The following is a 6,000-nucleotide window of genomic DNA, read 5'->3' as shown; positions in this document are numbered from 1 at the left end:
ACTAAAGAAATAACCTAAATAGAGCAAGAAGCCTAGATCAACGTAACAGGTAGGTAGGATTGTGTACCCGCATTGCCCTCCCTCCCTGAAAGGTTAACAGTCCCAGATGGCTTCATAAACAAGTGTTGCCAAAGGAACCACAACTGTGACATTTAGGCTTTTCCAGGAAATTTTTTAAAAAATGAATTTTTCCTAAATCATTCTGTAGAGCTGGTATAATCCTGACACCAAAACACAACAACAAAAAAAAAATAGCACCCACACAAATATAAACCAATGTGCAAAATCTGACGTAATAATAAATGTTATGCAGGGGAGAAGCTGGGGTAGCTCAGAGTGGGTCAGCAGGGAGGCCTGGGGGCAGCGGCTATTAACCAGCTTGTATGGAACTAGTTCAGTATTTAACAGCTTTCCTGGTATGTTCTGGCTGTCAGCCCAGCCTTGGTAGAAACCCATTCATGTTGTATATCTGTGCACCCTTGTGATTTTAAGTCTGTAAACATATATGTCAGGGTCTGGAAGGACATGCACCAATGCTAACAGGGCTGAGAGGATTGAGACCAAAACCATGGTTGGTAGTAAAGGGAACTTTGACTTTTATGGTTCAATTTACATTTTTTCAACTTTAAGATAGTGCAAAAGCTATACGAATTCAGTAGATAGAAACTGCACTTCAAGTACCCATACAACTATTCTGTTTTTCACTTTGACTGCAGTATTTGATAAATTACATGAGACATTCAACTCTTCATTACAAAATAGGCTTTGTGTTAGATAATTTTGCCCAACCGTAGGCTAATATAAGTGTTCTGAGCATGTTTAAGCTAGGCTAGGCTAAGCTATGATGTTTGTAAGAGTATTAAATGTATTTTTAACTTGCGATGGGTTTATTGGAACAAAATCCCATTGTAAGTCAAGAAGCGTCTGTATATTCACTGCAACAAAATAAAATTCCCATGAAAAATTTTTTACATGAGATATGATATAATAATATGATAAAAATGAGTCAAAAACTCATCTGTGAAAATAGGCACGTACAAATGGAGAATCAAGAGCTTGGGGAAAAAACTTGCCCTCACTAATATTAAAATATAGTGGAAGTTTCAGCATTTTAAAAAGTGCCATACTGACTCAGTAATAGGGAGAACTGCCAGTAGGTCAGAATACACTGTCCAGAAAAAGACTCAAGTATATATAGAAATTTATTGTATGATAACAATGGCATTTTAAATCAATGGGTAAAAGATGGATAACTAAGATGGTTAGCCGTTGGGAAAACATGAAGTTAGATCCCTATCACACTGTTTACACTGAAATAGATTGTAGATACTTCAAAGTTTTAAATGTAACAATCTAAAACTACGAAAGCACTAGAAGAAGACATGAGTGACTTATGCAACGTTGGCGTAGGGAAGGCTTTTCTGATCTAGTGAGAAAGCTAAAAATCACACAAAACTAGATAATGAGGCTCCCTAGAAATTAAAGATGTTTGCACAATAAAAAATATGATAAAGTCACAAGATAAAGAATAAGCTGGGGAAAATATTTGTCACACATATAGGATAAAAATTCATGTCCTTCGTAAAAACGAAGACCATGTGAAAAATCTCAAGATAAACTTGAACAGAAAGTGATAGAAGGGGCAGTAGGTAAAGTCCTTCTAGATTGCCACTGGGCAATGCTTTTTCACATATCAAATGTGCACACTCCAGCCTAGACAGTCCAGTTCTAGAAACCTATTCTCTAGAAACATTCACAAAAAGTGTAATGTTGGTTATAATTTTTAAAATCTGAAAAAATCCAAATGTACATTAATAGGATATTGGTTAACTAAATTGTGGTATGTACATACAATGGAATACTCTGCAACTATTAAAAACAAAAAAAGTAAATCTATGTGTGTGGACATGAAATTGTTTAAGATAATTATTTAAGTGGAAAAACTTTACGAAGCAACATGATCACATTTTTGTCAAATAACTAGAATATGTATATTTGTAGAAATGCAGAAAAGGACCTTGAAAGATTATATATCAAATATATATCAATCTGTTATAAGGATGATTTCTGAGAAGAGGAAAAAGAAAGTGGAATTATGAGAGGTATCTCTATTTTATATCTTAAGTTCATATATAGTTCGAATGTTTTTACAGTTTGCATTACACCATCAAGAAAAATAACAATTCAAGTTCAGAAATAACAATTGTTAAGGTTATTTTCTCACTTCCATATTCATCATTATTAGCAAAATAAAATTTTCCAGAATAAAAAAAGGCAACCAACTTGACTGATGTGCCAGCTGAACGAGTTCAGGGTCACGGGCGGTCTCCATTTTCAGTCCAAGTGTGAGTTCATTCAGAAAGGACTTCCAAACACGGGATTTAGAGAAAAGCCCCAGGGAAAACCATCGCAAACTCCCCCACAACTTTCTTCCTAGCCCTTCACTCTTCTAACAGGCTGAGGGTGGCATTAGCCAGGAACAATGAGTGGTGAATAAATGGCTTTGGACAGGAAGTTGCCACTCCAATAGGAAACTTGGCAGCCCAACTGAAGCGATGGAAGCTTTGTGAAGTGAAGAAAGCCCACCAGCTGTGGAACAGTATGGGTCGCTGTGGTGTAGTGAAAAAGCACTGGATTTGGGATCATAAAATTGGGGTCGGGGATCCATCCCCCTTGATGATTGAATCTGACACTCAGATAAGGACTTTGAGCCTCACTTTCCTCATCTGAAAAGTGGATTCGTGGTATCTATCTCACATGGCTATGGTGAAGATTCAGCGTAAATATGTATATGGAATGTTTTGTAAATAGTAAGACAGTATACACATGCAAGTGGTCACTCTACCACTTGTGGCATGTGTTAGCTAGCAGAAGTCAGTGGTGGGACCATCAATTTCAGCTCATGATGACCATGCACATCCATAGGGCTAGGGTTTCCAGAGAGAATACAAGATCCCCAGAGAAATTTGAATTTTAAATAAGTAATGATTTTTTTTAGTATGTCCCACGCTAACTGAGCATAGCCAGCATTTAGTTTTAACTATTTCTTATCGCTCTCTCCTTGCTCTCTCCTCATTTCAAATAAATTAGATACATCTTCTCCACTACTTTGAAAGCCCCAGGGGAGTACAGATCATAGCATATATATCTTGGATGCTCCGGATGCCTGAACGCTGTCATGCACAGAACAAGTACTAAATAAACAATAACGAGAGCAATGCGTTAGTCATTAGCACTAATACCTTCAGAGTTTGAATACACATCCTAGTATCCATGGGGCCCTGTCTCTCATCTGACTACTGCACAAATGTGACTCTGCTGGTGCTCAGGAGTTCAGGTACTGGCCTTAACTGGGGGAGTTAAGGAAAGAAGGTCTCCAAGACTTAGCATGATGCAAACCTGCTTGCCCCTACACCAATGCAGTAACTCTGGGATGTGACTGAATCTCCCAGAACTTGTCTTAAAATATTAAAATCCCTCCTATACTTTGAGTCCTGCTTTATGGTTGTGATTCACCATGAGATAAATAGAAATTTTTAGACTTCATTTATGTAAAAAGAAGAAAGAGAATTTATGCCTTTAAAACATAGAAAGGAACTCAAGTTTGGCTGGGTTTGGGGCTACCGGATTTTGAAAAGAAGGCAGCATTTCCTAAACACTGGTCCCTGTCATTCTTTCTTACTTGGCTCTTTCTTGCTAAACTTTTCAATGAGTACTTGGAGCTGCCACGAATGTCCCTGGGTTAAAAGAACATATTAAATCAGTATTTGGTAAGAAGGGAGGTAAAATCCCCAAAATATAGGAGTCAGTCTACCCGTGGACAAAATGACAATCTAGCTGCACTATATGTAATCAATGGTGTGTTTTTTTGGGGAAAGATAGAAAGCTTTCTCTGGAATTCTTTGATAAAATATACACTTGAACCACAAAAAAGGAAATGTGACAAGGAAATACTTTGCATATTGAGTTGTGGCCATGGTTATGTAGGAGTGTACACCATTTCCAATTAAACAAAGAAATAGGCAGCAGAAAACACTTTAAAAAGGAAAACCACGGAGTCTCTTTCAAAGAAGAGTGGAATTTTCACTCTACCTTATTCATTAAAGTTAGAAACTGCCATCCCTTTAATGAGCAGCCTGAGGGTGGAGAAATTGTCTTGAATAGCTATATTCCAGGGAGCACTTGGCATCATCACTGAAACAGAGTGTGGGATTGCAATTGTGTGGGGTTTTTTTCCCAGTGAATAGGAAGCGATCAAAGATAACATTGCCTGAGAAAGAATTAAAATAGTGTAACATTGCATCAAGTTATAGCCAATGCCAATCATTATATGGATGAATGAACAAGATCCTTTAAATAATGGTATAGACGTGCTGTGGCATTCAAAATATAATGACCAACCTCGGGGGGGTTCAAAGAAAAACGCAAAAGCATGTGCCCACTCATCTGGCCAGAACAGTGAAGTATAAGCATGTCTCTTTAAATAGATCTGCAAGCCATATCCTTCATTTACATCATCTATAAAACACTGGACTATAGGAAGTAAGTTAATTCACAAAGACTGCCACAGAAATTTTACATTAGCAAGGCGAAATGCTATCAATGACGAGACTAGGAAAATTAGAGGCACAATCAGAAAAAATAAAGTAAAAAGGACTTATATAATTACATGTGATCACCTTTCCCTCTGTGAAAGGACAGGAAAGGAAAGTGCAATGCAGGAATTGAATTCATCATTGTGTAGATGAGAGCTCCTGGCATATAATGCTAGACAGAGCTATTTACTGGAAAAAGTGTTGGTTTATTTACATGCTAAACAGCATCACCTTCTAGCTTCAGAGGACTGACAAATAACAGCATAGCAAGGAAGAGAAAGGAAAGGCAATCTTCCCTACTCCAGAGAGAACTGAAACAGGATGGACACATATTGTCACCAATCCAAACATCTTGACCCCATCACTAGAAAATGGAATCCCCAGCTTCTCCAAATATCTCCAAAGAGACCATCTTTGCTTTTTTGGTTACAAGAATGATAACAAGGAAACTCGACTCTGCATCCAATAGGAGGGATGAAAGCAGGGAAAAGAAAATCGGCACCCTACTTAGTCTAGGAAATCCCCATAGCACAACTCTTTCAAAAGATGGAAAAAATAAAATTTAATCTGTGACAGAGGATGCAGAAATGAGTCCAAATGCACCTCCTTGTGCACTTAACCAAAATAATAATAATAATAATTCGATCTAATGAACAAAGAAAGACTGGCTGATGAATGAACTGAATTGTTTTAATACAGTAAATAGGAGGACTGAATAAAGAGATCAAAGGAGGCCAGAGTGCAATGCACCCACAATTGCAATTGCTCCCCAGGGAGTGACAAGAAGAAAATTGGAAGATTTTGCTCCAAGAGATACAGCCACTGGTTCTAATCTAGTTGTCTATGCTAATCAAGGCACAGCCTTTGAGCTTCCTCCAAAAAGATTTCACTTTTTGATTTAGAAAATAATGCTTGAACTTGCAGTTGGTATTTATAAATTCTGACAGATACCAGGAGGGGACATGAAAGCACTGTGTGGGAAAACAAATAAAATACCCAGGATATCGTTCTAGCCTTTCCCATTCTTAGTTATGAAAGCTTCGGCAAATAATTTTATCTCTGGGCAACCACTTCTAAATTTTATGCATTTACCTTGTCCTAAATATTTGTATTTAACAATAATTATAACACCAACAAATTTTTTTTCTTAAACACAAACAAAAAAACTAGACAGAAGATTTACATAACAACCTGTATTGACAGAATATCCACAGTTTTCATTTCTTATTAGATGTTTATTGAGTGAGATGAAGTCTTTAAGATTATCTGGGTAACATTTACTTATATTACTTAAAATTTGTTAATGAGACTATAAATAGTTGCTTAGACAGAAATGAAAAATAAATGTTTGCATGATTCAGTTTGAATTTTGGTTGAGATGAATTTTGGTTGAGGGACAGGCATG

Source organism: Hylobates moloch, unplaced genomic scaffold (assembly GCF_009828535.3).
Source record: "Hylobates moloch isolate HMO894 unplaced genomic scaffold, HMol_V3 SCAFFOLD_3, whole genome shotgun sequence".
Lineage (NCBI taxonomy): Eukaryota > Metazoa > Chordata > Mammalia > Primates > Hylobatidae > Hylobates > Hylobates moloch.
This window is presented reverse-complemented; position numbering follows the sequence as displayed.